Source organism: Hemicordylus capensis, chromosome 3, assembly GCF_027244095.1.
Source record: "Hemicordylus capensis ecotype Gifberg chromosome 3, rHemCap1.1.pri, whole genome shotgun sequence".
Lineage (NCBI taxonomy): Eukaryota > Metazoa > Chordata > Lepidosauria > Squamata > Cordylidae > Hemicordylus > Hemicordylus capensis.
In genome coordinates this window covers 153225914-153248697 of record NC_069659.1, presented here as the reverse complement: position 1 = coordinate 153248697, position 22784 = coordinate 153225914, and the positions used below count along the sequence as shown (strand labels likewise).

General features: G+C 43.4%; 1 protein-coding gene across 1 annotated transcript in view; it reads left to right on the top strand.

The window, feature by feature from the left end:
- Nucleotides 1-7505: 7505 nt before the first annotated feature.
- Nucleotides 7506-22784, top strand: part of LOC128352409 (eggshell protein 2A-like) — a 150695-nt gene continuing 135416 nt past the window's right edge. Inside the window, exon 1 of the mRNA XM_053312978.1 lies at nucleotides 7506-7569. The gene's annotated coding sequence lies outside the window, so the exon portion shown is untranslated. The remainder of the gene's footprint in view (nucleotides 7570-22784) is intronic.

Sequence of the window (22784 nt, the reverse complement as noted above, 5' to 3'; positions counted from 1 at the left end):
ATTACATACTTTTAAACTTCCGTGCCATGTAAGCAGTAAAGCAGTATTGTATATTATCCTGGCTTTAAAAGAACATATAACAAAGTAATCTTCTAATAGCATATTGACAGCTTTATAAGTGCATCTTCATGGGTTTTCTTATGCCTTTGATTTCCTTTGTAGCAACACATGAACAACTTGCATGAGTGGCTAAGGCTAGTTCCCACAGAGGTGGTAAATCTGTGTGTGTGGTTGGGGAAGGTAATATTTCTGTTATGTGTGTCTAGTATTTCTGTTCCTACAAGCTTAGAACCTAGCTGCACTCTGGCAAATATAATAATCATATTTTTAAGGAGAGTAATAGGTTTCATCAACTCTTCTTCAATATAGTTTGTGAACAACATTGCTTTCTCTTCATTTGTACCATTTTAAATAACTGAAGTTAAGCAAAGTGTAGCTCCTGCAATAACAACTAAGCACCCTGGTGAGATTTGTGAAATGTTACCAGTTGGCCAACATCTACTTTCTATCCTCAAGACCCTGTGTGTTGTGTTAATGGAGCAGGCTGAGGACTTAAATTTAGGAAATTGGAGTGCATGTCTTAAATATTAACACTTCTGCATTCTAAGCGCAACTTAAGTCACAATAATCCATGGCACAGAGAATCTTACTTCACAGGTTTGATTGAACTTAATGCCATACCAATTTGCATTAGTAGAAGAAGTGGGAATTAATGTTTCCTGGGGGATGGAAATAATGACAACAAAAAGCTGGCAGCAAAAGACTCAGCAGCTCTAATATATTTTTAAAAGGATATTTTGTAAAACTTTTGTACTGCCTCTCAGTAGGGGAATATTAGATGTCATTAGCATGTTGGAATCAATTCTAGATGCTGTGTGATTAATGCTGACATCTGAACATTTTTGTGTTCAATTTGCATTTGCAAGCCTACTCTCTGTTAGCACAAAGACAATATGGACTATTCTCCTACAAGCCAAGTATGAAAATAACTATAGAATGTCTTCACCCAAACAGGTACAGCTGCATTTTTCATTCAGTGTGCATTAAGAAACACAAATGCTGAGCTATCCAAGTATGCAATACATAGCTATCTGCTGAGAGCTCACTGCTTTGTTTACTCATCTGTTGTTCAGTCATGTGTGTGCTTAATCATCTGTACCCAATAGCACAGGATGCATTCTTAGTGTCAGAATTATATGCTTTAAAATTTGACTTGGAGAGAAAAACATGATTCTTGACACAAAGATCTATTAAGTAAGGGTACCACTTGCCATATGAATGTCAGAATTGCCTTGCTAAAACTGACTAATGTCTATCTAGTTAAGCAATATGATTCTAGCCAACCAAATGTCTCAGGGAGCTCACAATCAGGGCATGAAGATGATGCCTATCCTCTGTTACTTCTTTCAGCATCTGGTGCTATGAGGTATACTGCCTCTGATCATTAAAGTTCCATTTACAGTAAATTGACATTTCCCCAAAAATGTGTACATAAACATACATTAGTTTTAAAAGGAATTCCCAAGATTCATATATTATGCTGCATAATAGATGCAAACAGGTTTTTTCATGTGTCAAAAAAAAAAAGTCTTGATTCGTTCAGAATGCAAACTTGTGGGCTGGTCTACAAGAAGTTCAGATGACTTTCACTAAAATGGTCTCATGTAACTCAGGCCAAGAATCAAAGGACCCAACATAAAGGCCTTTTCTTATTTTGGGAACCAAGAATTTTAAGGCTTGCTAGAGGTACGCTGGCCCCAGAGACCCACCATCCTGCATGAGATGCCATGTCCATGTCCATCCCCCAACAATTAAGAAAATCACCACATGATGAATAATCTGGCCATCCATGAAAAACCACATGAAAGTGATGATGGGAAGAACTCCAATGGCCAAACTCGGAAAAAACCAAACTATTACAAAATAGTTCCATTCATTCTGAGCCCAGTTCTGAGCCCAAGTTGGACCCTGTTGTTATTATGCTCTGGATGATGTCACTGGAAGCCCTGAAACCCACAATGATGACAATTAAATCTGGAGAAATATTCTGAGGTGGTTGTGTTTACTTTGTGAGGTGAGCATACAAGCTGCATACAATCTGTATTTCTGAGCTAGGAAATATGGAATTTGAATAATATCACCATACAAAAGGCCAGTTTGCATGATCTTTGGAGACATCTACAATCTATCCAGATGGATTTCCCCCCACATTTGGATGGAGTCCTGTTCAGCATACCACCACTTATTATGTAGAGTAGTATGTTGAATTACTGCCTGTGCCTCTAACACTGCTTGTGCCTGCAATACCTGTTTCTCTATGGGCATACCATAATCAAGACTGACCAAAAAAAAATCAAGTTAACCCAAATAGAAAATAGGCAGTTAGTAACATGCTACAAAGTCACAAAAACTGGCTTAATGTGTCCAAATAATTTTCAAGTTTCATTTCTTATGGTATGAGGCAAGCTTTTCTTTAGTAGTCCAATGTCATCTCCAGTATTTTGACAGATTCATCATTTAAATATGCACCAGATAACATAAAACAAATTAGGATGTTTCCTTCCTTACAACCCTTCAATCAAGCAGACCATGATCTGCTTGTTCAAGGACATCTTTCAATTGATGGTTGTGCTGGGAAGTGTTAAAGAGCAATTTGACAATGTTCAAATGTTCTCATCAAGCCATTTCAAGGCTCCGGCAGAAGGATAAACTGGTACTTTTCGCTATTCTTCCAGATTGTTAATATACAACCTGCACCTGAGCAGTGCAGCACACCCATCTGCCCCAATGCAATAGGCTTAAAGTATTGGTATTCCTAGTGCAGTTCAAATGGGCAGAATATGGTGAAGCAAATACCTTTTACCCAGCATCTCCGGTAATTCCCATCTGCTTGATTGTACTGCTCAAATGAAAGAAACAGCGCATGTTTGGGTTATTACTCACAGCTGGCAAATAAGCACAAAGGGCTTCAAATTCCCTGACTTGGTTAAAGGAAATTTCAGATCTTCCAATCTGGCCTGCCATCCATGGATTTGTTTTTGTTTAACTCCTTAGCCAGATAGCACGTTTGTCGATATAAGATCTAAGCTTGTTGACTTACAAGCCAGGCAAAAGTCGTTCCAAGTGGGCCTTCACAAAAGATGCATAAGTTGAACTTGCATTTGATGTGAGCATTACAAATGACCAAAACTGATACTCATGAGCCAAGAAATATACAACTTGCCCCCACGCACCCCAGCTGCAAGAATCACACACACACACACACACACACACACACACACACACACACACACACACACCAGCATTTTAGATAAAAGGGCCACAACTTTATTCAACAATCAGTTAGCAAACTGGATGTGGAAGACTCCACCCCCTGCAGTGTGAGCTTTGCAAGGCTGGGGGTCAAACTTTTGTGTCCTTCCCTAAGCCTTCTATAGGCACCCTGGCTCAAAGATAGAAGCAGTGCCAGCGTGCTTTCTTTTCACCCTTGTCAACCCATAGGGTCAGGGCAATTTCTAGGGCTTCACCCCCCACCCCAAGCCATGCAGCTTTTAAGGTTTGTGAAACCCTGAAGCAGTTCATGGCCAATTGTAGCCCCTGAGCTGCAAAGCTTCTAAGGAACTATGGACCAACCTTTCAAATGCCCAAGGGTGTTCACCAATACCATACCCTTCTAAACATCCTCCCAGACCACACTGCACCTGCCCACCAAGTCATGACCTGACACTAACTAATGATAGGAAAGCAGAATGGAATAGGTAAAAACAGCCCCCCTCCCCCACAACAAGGCCAATAAGTCAAGGAACCAAATATTCCTACTCAGCCCCCAAAGGACGACCAGTATAGGTTGTTGTGCCCCCTGGGATGGGAGGGATGGAAAGCCCAATGAAGGCGAACTGAGAGGGGAGGCAAGGAACATCCCTAAGGGCTAACAAACAACCTCCTCCCCTCGAACTACTGCCCAATCAGGGCAGCAGCTGGTAGCTGGCTGATTAAAGGGTAGGGCAAAGAGCAACCCCCAGCATGAGACTGCAGGATGATGCAATGTGGTGATATCACTCCAGAGAAACATTGAACCAGGTCTCACGATCAGTGAGACCCGGTTTTTGTGAGTGCACGCAATCCTCACACACGAGCAGGGAGGAAGCCCTGGGCGGCCGGATTGGCCACCCACACGATTGCTGGCCCTGTGACAGAGCGGGTGGGGGCTGGGGGAGTGGGGGCCGATCGGCCACCAGAAGCTCCAGCATGCCCTACGCGAGCGCGCAGGGCATGCTGGCGAGACCCCCGGAGCCGGGAGGCGGCTTTTCGCCTCCCCTCCGGGGGTCTCCTCGTGAGTAGCTGTGACATGGAGCTGCGCCATGGCTACTCACGATCGGGAAGCCTGGGTTTGTAGAGCGCTTGCTAAGGGGAGGGCTACAAAAGCGGGCTAGCCACTTGTAAAGTGAGCCTTATAGGTGAGCCCAGTGGTTTACACGATCAGCAAAAATTGGGCTAGGCTCTCCTAGACTGATTTTTGCTGATCGTGAGAATAGCCCCATTAAATAATGAAAAGAACATACCCTGTGGCTTATTATTATTCTGCAAAACTAAGGAGCTACCAGCATTTTCCAAAAGCCAGAACTTAGAAAATCTGCTCTCATCAACAACCAAGTGCCAGTTGCCACGCCTAGATTTTTAGTTGCCTGTGAGTACTGGATGGCTGCATTTTTGTATCCCTACCCACAATCCTTTAAAAGTCTACTTAGACATTTTCCAGACTGTGATTTACTCCTGCTTCACTCCAATTAGGGTTGGGGCGAATTCAGATGAGGAAGGGATTTACAGCACTTTTAATATGGTAACAGCAACGTGTTGTTCATACAGCCACTGGCGTTATTCAGCTTTTCTCAAAGCGATTGGCCCCTAATACATAATATAAAAATCTTTTAAATGCTGTACTTTGGAAGAGTGCTGAAAATGGTCGTGAGGGATACTCTGACATTTTTGTGGAGCTGTGTGGAGAGACCCATGAGATGAAGTGTGAGCTGGAGGTGTTGCTACCTGTCTGGGAGTGACCTTGGTCACTGTAGCACACACTTCATGTTGGCTCCACCTGCCACCCCTCTCAATTCCACCCCTGAGGAGACTTGCTTCCTGTGCCCTGCAATCTACTTCCAGTCCAGAGCTCCATCTAATACTGGCATTTTAAAAAAACCAACAACTACTGGTGTTCTAGTTCTCTAACAGCAGTGCACTAGAACAATGGGAAAGTCCCGCTACTGCAAAATCCATAGCAGGTTTCACGCTCTGTAGTGGGAGATTGTGAGAGATAGGCGAAACTATATGCCTGGTACACAGAAAGCACAGGAATTGGACTGCTGGGAAGCTTGCGCTTGGGAAGGTAGAATTTACGATGTGTGTGTTAGGAGTTTGCATGAATGGTTCATCCTGAACTGTTTTGCCTCGAACTGGGGCCAGTTTGCAGGTTCAATCACGGACCGAACTGGGGGCAGTTGTGTCTGTGATTGAACTGTACCAGGCCTCGATTGGGCAAACTGGTTTGGGATGAATGGGGGGCGCCGAGCAGGAAAAACTGCTTACCCTCAGCCAGATTGCTGCCAGCACCACTGCTTGGCTTGCCCTCCTGGTGTGGCCCCTCTCCTTTACCAAGCCACTCAGCCCAGCGGCAGCTCGGTTATGGCCACCATGCACATGCAGAGCCCTACAGGGGTGGTGGACCAATTAGAATGATTGGCCTCTGAAGGCTGATGGATCCGCTTGGTTTCTAGACAGCCCTTGGGAAGTTTCCAGTGTCCAGAACTGGTGACTCTGTTGAGGCGATGGTGAATCTATGGAATGTGGATACAGCCTGGGTTATTGACATGGTTGCTCCTAAATGGCCTCTTCGCCTTGGTGGAGCTTGTTCCACTCCTTGGTTCTCCTTGGAGCTTAGGGTGATGACCTGAAATGAATCTGACAGAACATGGGCTAGAGCCCATTTTAGGGATGACTCCGTAGTGGTGGGGCCAGTGAAGAAACTTGTTTTTTTCTTGACCTCCACTGTGTCTGCCCAGTTTAGACCAGCAGAGCTGTATTGCGTGGCAAAGTCACTGTTTCACACAGGTTGCCATGTGACGGGAAAGAACTACCAGCATCCCACTGTGATCAGTTTGCTTGTCACTTCAGAGATAAAGTCGCTTGCATTCATGCCAGTTTGAACTCCAGGATTTTGTCAGTTCCAGGAGATGTGCTTTGGCAACCATCTGGTTGGATTGTGATGGATTATTTTCAGTTAGTGCAGTCTGAGGAGGTGACTGGATCCTAGGCAGTATGTGGGCAACATCATGCATTCTGGACCCTTGCCCTTCATAACTAGTAAAATCTGTCAGGGAAGGAACAGTTAGATGGCTGGAGCCAATTATTAATGCTTCATTAAGGGAGGGTAAGATGTCATCGAGCCTCAAGCAGGCGGTGGTAAGACCACTATTTAAAAAGCCCTCCATTGATTCCACCAACCTTAATAGCTATTGGACTGTTTCAATCTTCTCTTTTTAAGCAAGGTTGTACAGCGTGTGGTGTCTGTGCAGCTATAAAGGGTCTTGGATGATCTTGGATTATCTAGACCCTTTTCCATCTTGATTGTTTTAATGAAAGGCGGTATATAAATCTAACAATAAAATTAATCTGGCTTTCACCCTGGTTTTAGGATTGAAACTGCCTTCACCCTGGTCGATGGCCTACACCAGGAACTGGATAGGGGGTCCCTGTTGGTTCTGCTGGACATCTCAGTGGTGTTCAATACCATCAACCATGGTATCCTTCTGCACCGCCTCTCAGATATAGGGATCGTGGGTGGTCCAGTGGATGGTTCTGGTCCCTTCTTGTGGGGAGATTCCAGAAGGTGGTCCTGGGGGACTTCTGCTTGACTCCTTGGCCTCTGGTTTATGGGGTCCCACAAGGCTCAGTATTGTCCCCCATGCTGTTTAACATCTACATGAAACCACTGGGAGAGGTCATCAGGAGGTTTGGGGTGTCATAAACATGCAGATGACACTTAGTTCTACTTTTCTCTGATATCAGATCCTAGGGAAGCAGTGGACATACTGAGCCAGGGGCTGGAGGCGGTGATGGGCTGGATATGGGCTAGCAAACTGAGGTTAAATCCAGACAAGACAGAAGTACTGGTCAGTAGAAGAGCCAATCAGGATAGGGTGATTCAACTGGGGTTGTACTCCCCTTGAAAGAGCAAGTGTGCAGCTTGGGGGTGTTGCTGGATCCAGTTCTGCTTTTGAATGCTCAGGTGGCAGCATTTGCCAGGGGCACCTTTGCACAACTTCGGCTAGTGCACCAGTGTGTCCCTTTCTCAAGAAAGCAGATCTGGCTACAGTTACCCATGCCTAAGTCATGTCACAGCTGGATTACTGCAATTCATTTTACGTGAGGCTGCCCTTGAGGAATGTTCGGAAACTTCAGTTGGTGAAGAATGAAGCTGTCAGGGTTCTCTCTGGAACTGCTAGTTCGGAGGATATGACACCTATTTTGAAAGAGCTGCCCTGGCTGCCAGTTTCTTTCTGGATCCAATTCAAGGTAAGCCCTTAATGGTTTGGGCCCTGGATACCTGAAGGGCTGCCTGTTCCCAAGCATTTCTGACCATCCAACAAAGTTGTCAGAGGGGCCTTTGCTCCATGTGCTGACATTGAGAGAGGCTAAATTGCCATGCGTATGGATCAGGGCCTCCTCTCTTGTTGCCCCCAGGCCCTGGAATGCTCTCCCAATACATGTCCACTCTCTGACATCTGTGGCTGCTTTTAATAATCAAGTAAAGACCTTTTAATTTGTTCAGACTTTTACCCCTTAGGGGCTGCCGGGATCTCTTCAGATTTCCTGCCATTCTTTGTCTTTTTTATGGTTGTTTGTTTTATGGTGTTTCATGGTTTTCACTGTTTAATTGATTTTCAGGTTTTAAATTTGATTTTAATGGAGCTTTATTGTACTTTAAGTTTTATAAACCATAGGCACATAGGCACATAGGAAACTACAATATACTGAGTCAGACCATTGGTCTATCTAGCTCAGTATTGTCTTCACAGACTGGCAGCAGCTTCTCCAAGCTTGCAGGCAGGAATCTCTCTCAGCCCTATCTTGGAGAAGCCAGGGAGGGAACTTGAAACCTTCTGCTCTTCCCAGAGCGGCTTCAACCCCTGAGGGGAATATCTTGCAGTGCTCACACATCAATTCTCCCATTCATATGCAACCAGGGCAGACCCTGCTTAGCTATGGGGACAAGTTATGCTTGCTACCACAAGACCAGCTTTCTTCTCCATCTCCACCACCTTGGGATATTTTATGAAAGGGAGTATAACAATTGAAAAATAAATAAGCAAACACTGAGGGGGGAATTTAAGGGGGGATCTGTAGGCACCATATGTGTGCACACACGTACTCTCTTCACTACCTGAGCACCGGGGAATGTAATGATCAGAAGCAGGAGGTTGGGCCCACCTCCTCTACAACCCTATTGGCCAGAAATTGGCAGGATGAATAAAGGGAAGCCTTTTGTGTGAACCAACCAAAGGAAGAAGAAAAAAGATTTTAAAAGGCAGCAATGTGTACAACTCATTCTGAATCCAATTTACACTTATACGTGCTTTATATACTCTCATTCTAACTTACAATACTTCCTCCTAGAGTAAATCCCACAATTTGGAAAACACCTTACAGTTTCTTTTAGATACCTTTTCAGAGCCTCCCTCCCATTCACAGGTATTTATGAAATGCATTTAAGCTTGTTCTGCCTTTCCAAAATTATGGACAAACTCCATTCCTAATGGATGTTTCAGTCTTTTATGAGTAGAGATCCAGTTGTATAAGCAATCCATAAAAATTATGAACAGGTTGCAGTCCTACTGTTAAGTGCTTCCAAAGCTTGTTCATGACAAATGGGCCTGATAAATACTGCAAATGGCTGTATGAAAGACATAGAGCCTGTGCAATTGTATGGGAGGATGCTACAACTGGTGTATTTTCAGTTATTATCACCATACTTCATGCTTTGAAGCCTTTCTAAAGGACTGTCTTTATACAGAACTGATGGCAAAAATATACCATGAACTGAGGTCATTGTGACCCAGTTTAAAATAAACATTTCCTTCAAACTTTACTTTTCTTCTAAGGGACTCTAGAGAGCGTAATAATTAGGATAGAGAGGTATAAACAAATAGCCAGTAAATAGCAGGGGTTATGCTAATAGAGTCTTCACTCCTGTGTAAGTCTTTGCCCATCTGTCCTACTATCCAATTAGGATGCTAAAGTCTCATAACTTATAATTGCACCGAAATATAAAAATTCTATAATAAGTGATTTAAATGCATGTGAATGTTCCATTTCTGTTGCAGCATGGAGTTGTAGTTCTTTAGACAAATATTGCGAAATCTATCACACACAAAAACAAAATAATATGTTGTGCATTGAACTAGACCCCTAATTCTCAATTGCTGCAGATCAACATAATTGTACATTAAACGATGGGTCTATACTAAGTCACACCATCTGACGATCTGGCCCGCCCTAAGAGCTGGCATGCAAAATAATTTCCTTATAAATAATAATTCCTTATTGGAAAGTCCCACTCTACCTGGCCTTTGTTTCCAGTCCACAACCCTCTTAAAACTCTTTGCATGTTTTTAAGACCATAGAATTAAAATTATTCTCTTTTGATCTTAGTTTTAAAAACTGCAGCCAATCCTGAAAGCAAATAATGTTTATATTTAACTTTAGCCTTTATATTGGGATGTAGTATAATGCAGTGGTTCTCATACCTTCTCAACCAGGCTTTTTAGGGATGGAGGCTAGAGAGCTGAGTCAGATAGAAGTGACAAGGGATGATGTTCTAAACTGTCTGGAAAAACTGAAAGCTAACAAATCACCATGACTGGATGGCATCCATCCAAGAGTCCTCAAAGAACTCAATTGTGAAATTGCCGACCTCCTTGCTAAAATATTTAACTTATCCCTGAAATCGGGCTCTGTACCAGAGGACTGGAGAGTAGCAAATGTAACACTGATTTTCAAAAAGGGATCCGGGGCAATCCAGGAAATTACAGGCCAGTTAGCCTAACATCCGTTCCAGGCAAAGTGATGGAAAGCATCCTCAAGGATAAAATTGTAAAGCACCTAGAAGAACAGGCCCTGCTGGGAGTGAGCCAGCATGGCTTCCGCAAAGGTAAATCTTGCCTCACCAACCTTTTGGACTTCTTTGAGAGTGTCAACAAGTGTGTGGATCAAGGTGATCCAGTTGACATAGTATACCTGGACTTCCAAAAAGCTTTCAACAAAGTTCTTCAACAAAGACTCCTGAAGAAACTTAGCAATCATGGGATAAGGGGACAAGTACATGTGTGGATTGCTAACTGGTTGAAAGACAGGAAACAGAGGGTAGGTATAAATGGAGAGTTTTCACAATGGAGGGAAGTAAGAATTGGGGTCCCCCAGGGATCTGTACTGGGACCGGTGCTTTTTAATTTATTCATAAATGATCTAAAAGCAGGGGTAAGCAGCGATGTGGCCAAATTTGCAGATGCTACCAAACTCTTCCGGGTAATGAAATCCCAAACGGATTGTGAGCAGCTCCAAAAGGATCTCTCCAAACTGGGGGAGTGGACAACAAAATGGCAAATGCGGTTCAATGTTAGCAAGTATAAAGTGATGCACATTGGGACGAAAAACCCCAACTTCAAGTATATGCTGATGGGATCCAAGCTGTCGGTGACAGACCAGGAGAGGGATCTTGGGGTTGTGGTGGACAGCTCGTTGAAAGTGTCAACTCAATGTGCGGCAGCTGTGAAAAAGGCAAATTCCATGCTAGGGATCATTAGAAAGGGGACTGAAAATAAAACGGCTAACATTTTAATGCCCTTATACAAAACTATGGTGCGACCACGCTTGGAGTACTGTGTACAATTCTGGTCACCACATCTTAAAAAGGACATTGTTGAACTGGAGAAGGTACAGAAGAGGGCAACCAAGATGATCAGGGGCCTAGAGTACCTTTCTTATGAGGCAAGACTACAACACCTGGGGCTGTTTAGTTTAGAAAAAAAAAACGACTGCGGGGAGACATGATAGGCTATAAAATCATGCATGCTGTGGAGAAAGTGGAGAGAGAGAGATTCTTTTCCCTCTCACACAACACTAGAACCAGGGGTCACTCCATGAAATTGATTGCCAGGAGGTCTAGGACCAACAAACGGAAGTACTTATTCACACAACGCATGATCCACTTGTGGAACTCTCTGCCACAGGATGTGGTGACAGCCAACAACCTGGATGGCTTTAAGAGGGGTTTGGATGACTTCATGGAGGAGGGGTCTATCAATGGCTACTAGTCGGAGGGCTGTGGGCTACCTCCAGCCTCAAGGGCAGGGTGCCTCTGAGTACCAGCTGCAGGGGAGTAATGGCAGGAGAGAGGGCACACCCTCAACTCCTGTCTGTAACTTCCAGCAGCATCTGGTGGGCCATTGTGCAAAACAGGATGCTGGACTAGATGGGCTTTGGGCCTGATCCAGCAGGGCTATTCTTATGTTCTTATATAACAAAAGGTGGCATTCCAAGTAGGGACATGTATGGAACCGGCCAGGCTGGTTAAGCTCAAACCCAGACTGGATTTGAACAAACCCAGCCTGATCTGGTCTCGGGTCTGGCCAAACTGGGTCCAGTCTAACCATCAAACTGGACCAAACCAGTTCATAGGCTGCTTTGGACAGTATACTTGTAAAGGGGAATCTGGCAAGGGCAAATAAAGGGCATTCCCTATACTAAGGGGAGGGGAGAGAAAGGGAACTGTTACCTTAAATTTAGAGGCAGTGGAGATGGCATAAGCAGCTGCGACCATGGTGGAGGCATCAGTGGCAGCAGCACGGCTCCTCTAACTCTCTTGCTGGCCTCTCAAATGACAGCCTGGGCCAGTTCGGGCCTCTGTGCATGCAAAGAGGTCATTTCATGACCTCCATTCACAAAGGCAATTTGCATGGTAACACAAATTGCCTCTGCACATGCACAGAAGTCACGAAAATGGACTCTGCACATGCACAGAGCTGGTCCAGTTTCAACTCGAACCAACTCCCCACTTTGCGGGCCGGGCCAGTTTGAACTCAGAACACCCGAACCGGGCCAGTTCGATTTGAACTATGGTTAGAATCAAGCCAGCTTGCACCATATGGCAGTGATTCTCTGCCTGTGGTAAACATCAGAATAAGTACTACACAGGATTGCAGCCCCAAAGAAAATGGCAGCAGAGGCAACTAGGACAGCTAGAGCTGGGAGGGAGACAATATAGTGCCTATATCCATCCCCCATCATATGGTTGTAGCTGAAGAAGTTTGGAAGCCATGACAAAGTACCTCTGATGAGGAAGGCCCACTCAGGAAGGAGCTAATTCCAAACTGGAAAGTACTAAGGCTGCAATCCTGTGCACCTTTAAGAGATCCCTAACTGGAGAACCCTATTTGGTCTCTCCCTGGTGCCTCAGGTTGAGACAATGACCAGGAGTGCTTTTTACCAGTTGTGACTGATGCAATAACTCTGCCCATTTCTTGAGGAGAATGACCTGAAGACAGTGGTGAACCAGCGGGTAACTTCCAGGTTGGACTTCTGCAATGTGCTCTATGTAGGGCTCAGGGCTGCCTTTGTACGTAGTTTGGAAACTTCACTTAGTTCAAAATGCAGCTGCCAAATTGGGCTCTGGGACATCCCAGAGAGACCACATTATGCCTGCTCTCACACAGGTGTACTGGCTGCTGATATGTTTCTGGGCAAAGTACAAAGTGTTGGTTATTACCATGAATGGCTTAGGCCCAGGTTAACTGAGGGAACACCTTACTTTACAAGATCCCCACTGCTCATTGAGATCATCAGGAGAGGTCTGTCTTCAGGTGCCACTATTTCATCTGGTTGCAACCTCAGATAGGGCCTTCTCTGTTGTCACCCCTAGGTTGTGGAGCATGCTCCCCATGGATATAAGAGGATTCTTGTCTTTGTTGGAGGCCTTCAGGAGAGCCATAAAGACCCATCTTTTTAGGCTGGCTTTTAATGATATTTAGTTAAATTGTTGATTTAGTCAACTGCCTTGACCGTGGTTTCTTTCATATAAGAGTTATGGATATAAAGCATAACCAACACAGAGAATACCCACAAGCATTCCTGAAGATTAAACAAGGTGATTCACTTTCAAGTATCAGCAAAAGAATAGATGGATCACTTTGGTCTGATCTACCAGGCGCATGGCTACCATGGAACATGGGAGGATAGCCTCAGGCTGCCGCCACCCTGAGCACTTCCAAGGGGCCACCAAATGCTCCCACTGCACTCCCCCCAGCACTTCTGGGGCTGCCGAAGGCTCTCATCCTACCACGCCTTCCCTCTGCAGACTCCTCTGTCTGCTCTCCTCCCTGCCCATGGTCATTAGTGGGAGGAGTGGCCATGCTGCCCCTCTGATGCTCCCAGCTGAGGCTTTCTTCAAATGCAGGCTAGGTGCTTCTTTCTCTGCCTCTCTCAGAGCAGAGGAAGAACACATCCAACCAGCGCTTGCACAAAAGCACCAAACGGTAGTAGCAGAAGGGCAGCATGGCCTGTCTTGCCTATAGTGGCCAAGCCTCCTGTGTATACTTTATTTATGTGTTTATTTATGTATGTATTTATTTATCAAATTTAGATACCACCCAAAATTTCATCTCGAGGTGGCTAATGTCATATTGTCCTGCGGAGGCATTGCCGGCTCATGCTGATGCGCATGCACAATATAATTTTTTATTATTTATTATTTATTTATTTATTCAATTTTTATACCACCCTTCCAAGCTGGCTTGGGATGGTTTACAATTAAAAACAGAAATCATTAAAAACAATTAAAACAGAAATACAAATATAAACACCAATTTAAAAACATCTTAAAAAACAATTAAACTATCAAAACAATTAAAACCCTGAAAACCAGGTTAACATTAAAACAATTAAAACTAATTAAAAACCCTGAAAGGCCAGGCCAAACAGATGGGTTTTAAGGGCTTTCTTGAAAGTCAGTAAAGAATTAAGATTACAAATTTCTGCTGGGAGTGCATTCCACAGCCCAGGAGCAGCTATAGAGAAGTTGCCACCAAACGACCGGTGATAACTGGAGACGGACCTCCCCAGATGACCTTAACGTGCAGTGGGGATCATGTAAAAGAAGGCGCTCTCGAAGATAATTGAGAAGGGAGAAGGGAGCCACCAGGAGCCACTGGTCAGTTCCCTATGCCCCTGCTCCATATGTCTATGTTTGATGAAGAAACAATCACCAGGAGAAAAGATGGCTTTTCTATGGAATGTTAATGGTCTTATACAGTACATGGTCACCACAGAGCATGATAGACACTTAACATATCCTGGAGCATAATAGACACTTAACATATCCTGCAAGGCATAATAATTAACAATCTTATCACACTGGGGTGCATTCATAAGACCATCTCAAAACTTAAAAACTGCAGGAACATGTCAACTTAGGGTGAGTGTTTCACAATTGAAAAATAGGGCTGTATCCAAACCTTGTCTTCTACAATTGAAAGAACGTCTGATTGCACAACAAGAAGGTTATTTGTGCTGATCTCTCTTGCTTCTCTAACCCCCACCCCCATGCCACATATCATCTTGTTCCTGAAGATCACCCAGCTGTCAGGAGCAGAGCACTGGAGAAGGAAGTGGAGATTGGTGGGGGAAGTGTTGGGGGAGCCCTCCTCTGTAGTATTCAGAAGCTCTTTCACTTGCAGAACACAGAATTTTGAAGGATACAACCTGCTGGGTGAATCTGAACTTGCTGTGTGTCTCTGAGAAAGAATTCTATGCACCCTTCCTTTCCATTCCACATCTCTCTTGCCCAGACAAAGGCTTTCTGTCATTGTGTTCCTGGTCTTTACACAATGAGCGGCATGCATAATACAAGTTAAAGCAGAGAATCAGAATAATTTGTTATTTGCAACTTTGGTACTTTTGTTGGGAGCAGGAACTTGTGAACTGGTAGTGGTGAATTAGATACAGGGCAAAATGGTGCAGTATTTTTGTTTGAAAGTAGTCAGAAATCATCCGAAATATTGTCGTGCCCCCCCCCCCATCCAGTTGAATTCACTCCAGCCGTTAGTGTTCAAAGCCCAGAAAGCAAAGCGATACATTCATAGACAGGCAATTTCTTTAGTGAAATATGAAGGTCACTTTCCAACTCTGTTAGAAGTATCAAAGAACCTGGGTCAAGACTGTGGCACAATCATATCAGGAAAATCTATTTCAGGCATACTAGATGTGTGGAATTAGGAACTCAGGGGAGGACACAGAGAATAGACATCTGTTATTGATGGGGAAATTCTGTGATGTGAAAGTGAACTGTAATGAGATTTATCTTTTTCTTCCCCCCACCTCATCCCAAATTGTTCTCACATAACAACATTGGTCAAATATTTCTGACATTAAAGAATATGCTTAGGATATCCGATAGATAATTTGTTGTTCTTACTCATTGTTCTCATGTTCCTATTCATTGTCATTACAATATTTGTTGACAATGCATCACTCCCAGGGACCCCAGACACGTCAGCACAGAGAGAAGGTTTTTTGTTTTTGTTTTTTTGTTTTTAGGGGAGGAGTACAATTTTGTTAATTGAATCACTGCTTACTTTCATCTTTGATATCAAATCAGTTCTTGTGGAAACAAATTATTTGCATTGAAAACAGCACGGATTTCACTCTTTAGTTTGATTCCTTTAGGCAACTTGCATCCAATAACTCAGTGCTACCATGGCACAGTGGCAATTCGATTAATACAGATGATGTTCAAAGGGTCAGACTGGCATAACCATTACTCATTAGAGTTTCAGTGATTTTTAGGGAAGCTGATTTTGTGACATAAGCTGCAAGCAATAGTAGCTAATGTAAATAATACAGAAGTGACTTGACGAATAGTGATATTTTTACAATGGGGACGTGATTGGATAACTTCATGGAGGAGAGGTCTATCAACGGCGACTAGACAGAGGGCTATAGGCCACCTCCAGCCTCAAAGTCAGGATGCCTCTGAGTACCAGTTGCAGGGGAGAAACAGCAGGAGAGAGGGCATGCCCTCATCTCCTGCTGTAGGCTTCCAGCGGCATCTGGTGGGCCACTGTGTGGAACAGGATGCTGGACTAGATAGGCCTTGGGCCTGATCCAGCAGGGCTGTTCTTATGTTCTTATGAGCCATGAATCCTATGTAGACCAAAATAATAGAATTGAGAGTTGGCATTTAAATTGGGTTACTATATTCTAATAGTTCGTATTTATACTGGCACAGTCTTGTCAGTATGGTTAAGATAGAAATTAGTTTCAACATTCTACCATACACCCACACTTTGGCTTAGTCTTTCAGCTGGGCATTGGGCTGGGGAGGGATGCATCCAGGCAGACATTTAACAGGTGCAGTCTCCCTTATCACTTCCTAGAGATGCCCCTGATGAATTTCTGCCTGATGCATCTCTGATCAAGGCAAAGTGTGGGTGCATGGAGCCTCGTTTCTAAAGCTATCATCATATACCAGACTGTACAAAGTCTTTACAGCTTATATGGTGAGGAAGTTCAGATGGGCACCTTAACTTGCCGTTTCCATTCTTTTTAGAGCACGAGTGAAAATGTAAAGCATCTTAACTCTCATCTTAAACCAAAGGTTTAAGATTGATCACTGATCAATCTCTTGTTGCTTAATCCCCCCCTCCCCAATAATCCTACCAGAACTGGGAGGTTGTCTTCTCATAGTGGTTGCCCTTTTGAGAGACAAAAGTGCTAGACTTTTTACATTTGCTCGTTACAACTGCCTGGACTCCAGGCAACAAGGCATCATTGGAGGTTCAAGGGTCAAAAAAGGCCTTTGACTCTTCTAAGAGAGCTTCACTGGGATGTATTGCAGTCATTCACACAATCAAAAGCTGTGTTCTACTCAGGTTTGGGAGCTGCGTGTGATCTCAATTTTCAGTTCTGTGGAAGCAAGGTATGAAGAAAATCTTGGTAGAAGTGATTGTGTGGAAGCAAGGTAGGAGGAATACCTGGGTAGCTTTTCCTCCTATCTTGCTTCCACACAATCACTCACTTCTACCTAGGTTTTCCTCTTACCTTGCTTCCATACATCCAAAAATTGGGTTGTGTTGTTTTGATTGTGTGAATGACCTCATTGAGTCTGGTTGTGAGATTCACTGAGTTCCCAGGGTTAGCAGCATCACCTAGATTCATGGTTGAGGGAGTTAGTCTCTCCCTCTTAGTAGGATTAGTCACATGATTCTCAAAATGAAGGTAGGAGGCATGCAGTCCAGCCCAGATCTGCAGACTCATGAGGATCCACACAAGTGCCTCCAACCCAGCTTGCTAAAATGTAGGTAGCCCAGATTCTGTAACTTGTTATTTACAAGGAAATAGGATGAATATAGGAGCCATCCCACCTTGGTGTGTTGACTGTGTTGGTGCATTTGCCAATTCTAGGAGTCCCCAGAAGTGAATGACCAGGTTTGTAATAGAGCACTGTGGCTACAGTGGCTTTCATCTGTGAATGTGCCACTCTGCACAGCATAATCTATGGTCTTTTGCTAGCAATGCCTTCTGTGGGGCTGGTCCCATATCCTCCCCCTTTTTGACCATTCAGGTGACAGCTGATGTTGCAATGAGGGTTATGCATCTCCTGGCAGGGTAAAGCATGATGAGAACCTCGGAGGACCTTCCCCACCCCAACTCCCATTTGCAGCAATGGAGACCACGCCTGCTTTGATTTTCCGAGTCTGCTTTTGCTGAATTTGCAGGCCCAATCGGGGTCTGTGAGAAACATAATATGATCTCTTTACCCACACCCCACCCAAAATAACCCCCATATGACCATGTGCAAGGCCTTAGTGGATAGCAGGCAGGCTAAATAGGTTTAGTTTATAAAACTGTGCTTAGACCCAGATTTATCCAAAATAAAGGAAAGGAGGAACCTACCAAGCTTACATGAAGCTCTTATATCGTTATTTTGTGTGAGGCCTTATTAAGACTCCATCTATAGAAGCTTTTCACCTTTATCAAATCCCTAGTAATAAAAATGTCACGTTTCTTTTAATACTCCGTCGGTAATTATAAATGTACTGGAGAATTTGTGTCTCCAACCACCGTTTTATTTCATTCAGTCTCATGTCTTATCAGACACCAAAGACTAACTTCACTTGACCCTTTGGTCTTACTACTCATCAGGTTCAGGAACTGCCATTCAGGGATTGCACAAAAGCAAAAGATCAACTGTATTGCTCCTTTTGCTGTAACCAGAGCTTCCCAGAAAGACTCATTGTTTAACAAGCTTGTAGATGGTTCCTTCAGTAGACTCTGCCTTGTCTTTGCTGCTGGTTTGCTTGCCTGACTCTCTGAGGTCATGCACATGACTTCTTACTTGAGTGGATGGGGAGGGCTGGTCCACATGATCAAAGTTGTCCCCCAGGCTCTGCTGCTTGCATGGCATATGGGCTGTGTCGCAGTGAGTGGCAGAGTAGGGACCGGAAGAGGAAGTCCTCCAACATCCCTCCTCAATGGATCCTCCCTCAGTTCTTGCCGCCCAGCTCTGTGTATGCATTGGCTGCTTACAACCCATGCAGACAGACAAATCTGAATCTGAGGCTAGTCTCACAATTGGGGAAAAACTGGGCTAAAGAAGCCCGGTTTTTCCCCATCATGAGAACCAGCTGGCTCACGGGCGAGCCCGGTGGTTCTCTGGTGGCTAGCCCGCCAAAGTACCCCTTCCCTTAACTCAGGAAGGCAGAGAAAGCACTCCACTAACCCAGGTTTTAAGATCATGTGCTGCCAAGGCGCGGCCCCGCACCACAGCAAAAGACATGGAGACCCCCGCCGGGAGGCTGCAAGCAGCATCCCAGGCTTGGGGGGATCTCTCTGGGATGCCCTGCGCACTCGCGCAGGGTATCCTGGAACTTCCGGGGGTCGATCCCCGCTGCCCTGTCGGCTCCATGACAGAGTCGGCAGTTGTGTGGGTGGCTGATCCGGCCACCCAGCTACGAGGGGCTGCTTGTCTGCAGGGAAAGCAGACTATTTATTTATTTATTTATTTATTTATTTATTTATTTATTATTTTACACAGTCAGACAGGTGTTATTGACTGGTTTGTTTTATCCAGACATCGAGTCCTTCCCAAGGACCTGGGATGGCTCAATTTTATTGTCAATTGTTATAGATATCGTTGCAGAATATAGGCTGTTCCCAGTAAAGCTGCTTTTTGTAATTGGCTGATGGTGATTTCTGTGACGCCTATGGTGTTGAGGTGCTCTTCAAGTTGTTTTGGAATAGCACCCAGGGCGCCAATTACCACTGGGATTATTTTGGTCTTTTTCTGCCATAGCCTTTCAATTTCAATTTGTAGATCTTTGTATTTGGTGATTTTTTTCTATTTCTTTTTCTTCTATTCTGCTATCACCTGGTATTGCTATGTTGATTATTTTGACTTGTTTTTCTTTCTTCTCGACTACAGTTATATCTGGTGTATTGTGTGGCAGATGTTTGTCTGTTTGTAGTCGGAAGTCCCATAATATTTTTACATCTTCATTTTCTTCAACTTTTTCAATTTTATGGTCCCACCAATGATTGGCTACAGGTAGCTTGTATTTTTTGCAGATCTTCCAGTGTATCATCCCTGCTACTTTGTCATGCCTTTGTTTGTAGTCAGTCTGTGCGATCTTTTTACAACAGCTGATTAGGTGGTCCACGGTTTCATCTGCTTCTTTACAAAGGCGGCACTTGCTGTTTGTGGTTGATTTTTCGACTTTTGCTCTTATTGCATTTGTTCTTAGTGCCTGTTCTTGTGCAGCTAGTATTAAACCCTCTGTTTCTTTCTTCAAGTTGCCATTCTTAAGCCATTGCCAGGTCTTGGTGATGTCTGATTTTCCACTTATATTGTGCAAATATTGACCATGCAGGGGCTTATTTCTCCATTTTTCTGCTCGGTTCTTGACTTGTTCTTTCTTGTAGGCCTGCTTTGTTTCATTGGTGTTGAATAATTTCTCATTATTGAACATTTGAAGTGCATCTTCCTCACTGTCCTTGATATATTCTTCAAGGCCTCTTTTCTCCTCCTCTACTGTTTGATGGACTTGCAGCATTCCTCTTCCACCTGAGTTCTGAGGGAGGTATAGCCTATCGACATCACTGTGGGGGTGCAGCGAATGATTGATGGTCATTATTTTCCTGGTCTTACGATCTAGCGTCTCTAGCTCTGCCTGGGTCCAGTCTATTATCCCTGCAGTGTATCTGATAACAGGTAAAGCCCAGGTGTTTATGGCTTGTATGGTGTTCCCACCATTGAGTTTGTACTTGAGGATTTTTCTAACTCTCCTGATGTATTCACTTCCTATTTTTCTTTTAACTTCAGTGTGTGCAATGTTATCAGCCTGGAGAATGCCCAAGTATTTGTAATGTTCTTTCTCTTCCAGGTTCTTGATCTTGCTTCCATTGGGCAATTCTATTCCTTCTGTTTTTCTTATTTTCCCTCTGTTCATTATTAATGCAGCACACTTGTCTAGTCCAAACTCCATTGCTATATCGCTACTGAATATATGGACAGTGTTTAGCAGTGATTCGATTTCTGACTGGGACTTTGCATACAACTTCAGATCGTCCATGTACAGCAGATGGTTAATTTTACTTGATGTTTTAGATGTTTGGTATCCGAGGCCTGTTTTGTTTAGTATTTGTGAAAGTGGGGTCATGGCGATTACAAACAACAGAGGGGATAGTGAATCCCCTTGGGAAATGCCTCTTCTAATGCTAACCTGTCCAAGTGTCTCGCCATTGATTGTTAACTGTGTACTCCACATGCTCATTGCTTTTTTAATAAATATCTGAATATTTTTTCTGACACCAGTTGTTTCTAAATATTTTAGTATCCATGTGCGACGCAATGAATCGAAGGCTTTCTTGTAGTCAATCCATGCAACACTTAGATTGGTTTTTCTTCTCTTGCAGGTTTCTAAAATCATTTTGTCAATCAGCAGCTGGTCTTTTGTGCCTCTGGTGTTCGGGCAATTTCCTTTCTGTTCAACTGGAAGCTGTTTGTTAGTTAATAAGTGTTGCATTACTTCATCTGCTATTATTCCAGTTAATAAGTTGAACATGCTTGGCAGACAGGTTATCGGTCTATAATTACTTGGAACTGCACCTTTTGCTGGGTCTTTCATGATGAGATGAGTTTTCCCAATTGTTAGCCATTGTTCAATATCACCTCCTTGCAAAATGTGATTGAACTGTTTTGATAGTTGTTTATGAAGGCTTGTTAGGTGTTTAAGCCAAAAGACATGCAGTTCATCGTCGCCTGGAGCAGTCCAATTTTTAATTTTCTTTGCTCTTTTGCTTTATGGCGAATCAGATATAGAACTTCTATATCATTCATATATATATATATATATATATATATATATATATATATATATATATGATACTTCACTTTCACTTATTAATTCTGGTGTTATTATTAGATCTTGCATTTGTTGGTTACATTTTTTGACCTCTTTCATCCAGCCTGCTTTTTTAGTATAATCTATTGGATTGTCCCATAATTTCCCCCAGAATTGCACTGTTTCTTCTTTATTTGGTGTTTCTAGGTTTCTTGCAGTTTCTCCTTCTATGCTTTGGTAGAAACGTCTCTGATTCGACTGGAATTGGAGATTCTGCCTGTATTGTGTGTTTCTGGCTTCATATCTGCTAGTCTTCTTTGACATTGCTCTTATTTGCTGCTTTATTATTTCCAGGACTTCTCTAATTTTCCTTGAATCTAGGTGGTATTTTTGGATCAGATACTGTTTGGTGTTTTCATTCTTGTCTTTCATATCTTTCAATTTACTAGCATCTGATCTAAGCCTGGAGATTTTATTTTCTAATCTAATCTTCCATTTAGGTGATGTACTACTTTCTTTTTTTACAGGTCCATTGATCTTATATCCAAGCTCTTGTGTTGTTATTGTTGCTGCACTGTACATTAGTTGGTTTGTTTCTTGCAAATTATAGGTTGTTATTTCTGCAAGTGCAGCATTGACATCTTTTAATACCTGAGCAAGTTGTTTTTGGCAACTGTTTTTAAAGCTGGAAGTCGAACCCTGGTGGTTGTTTGGTTCATGTGCTCAGTTACTTTTTGCTTTAGTTCTTGTTGCTTTTCTGTTAAACGGCATTCGGGTTTTTGAGGTGAAGGCAAAGGGGAGGTTGCCTGGTTTTGATTTTGAAACAGTTCAGCAACAGTGGCATGCTCTATTTCCAACACCTCCTCCACCTGCGCCTGAGCAACTGCTTCAGTTGGTGGTAATTCTTCTTCCATATCTTGATACTGTGTTGCTCTTTGCAGTTCTTCCAGCTCAACTCCTGTGAATACTTTATTTCTTATTATGAATTGTCTCTGGTCTGCTAGCCTTTGTTCTGTTATTTCTGTATCTGGATGCTTCTCTTTCCAAATTCGGTACATTCTTTTTAAATAACCTCTTCTAGTTGGACTAGACTTGTAATAGCAGATCATTATTTCCTTGTTGGCATTTTTCGTTTGTTTTTTTTTCCCGGTTAAGCGACGTTTCTTCCAGTAACTTTGCTTTCTTCAGCCCTGGTTGCTCAACTGAAGATCCTGAGTCCTGTTGCCCACTTGCCACCAGATGTCCAGGGACTCTAGCACCTGGCGTGGTCCTTGTTGACCCGGGCAACGACCGATCCGGTATAGATTTATTAAAGTTACGTCTCACCATATTGTTGAT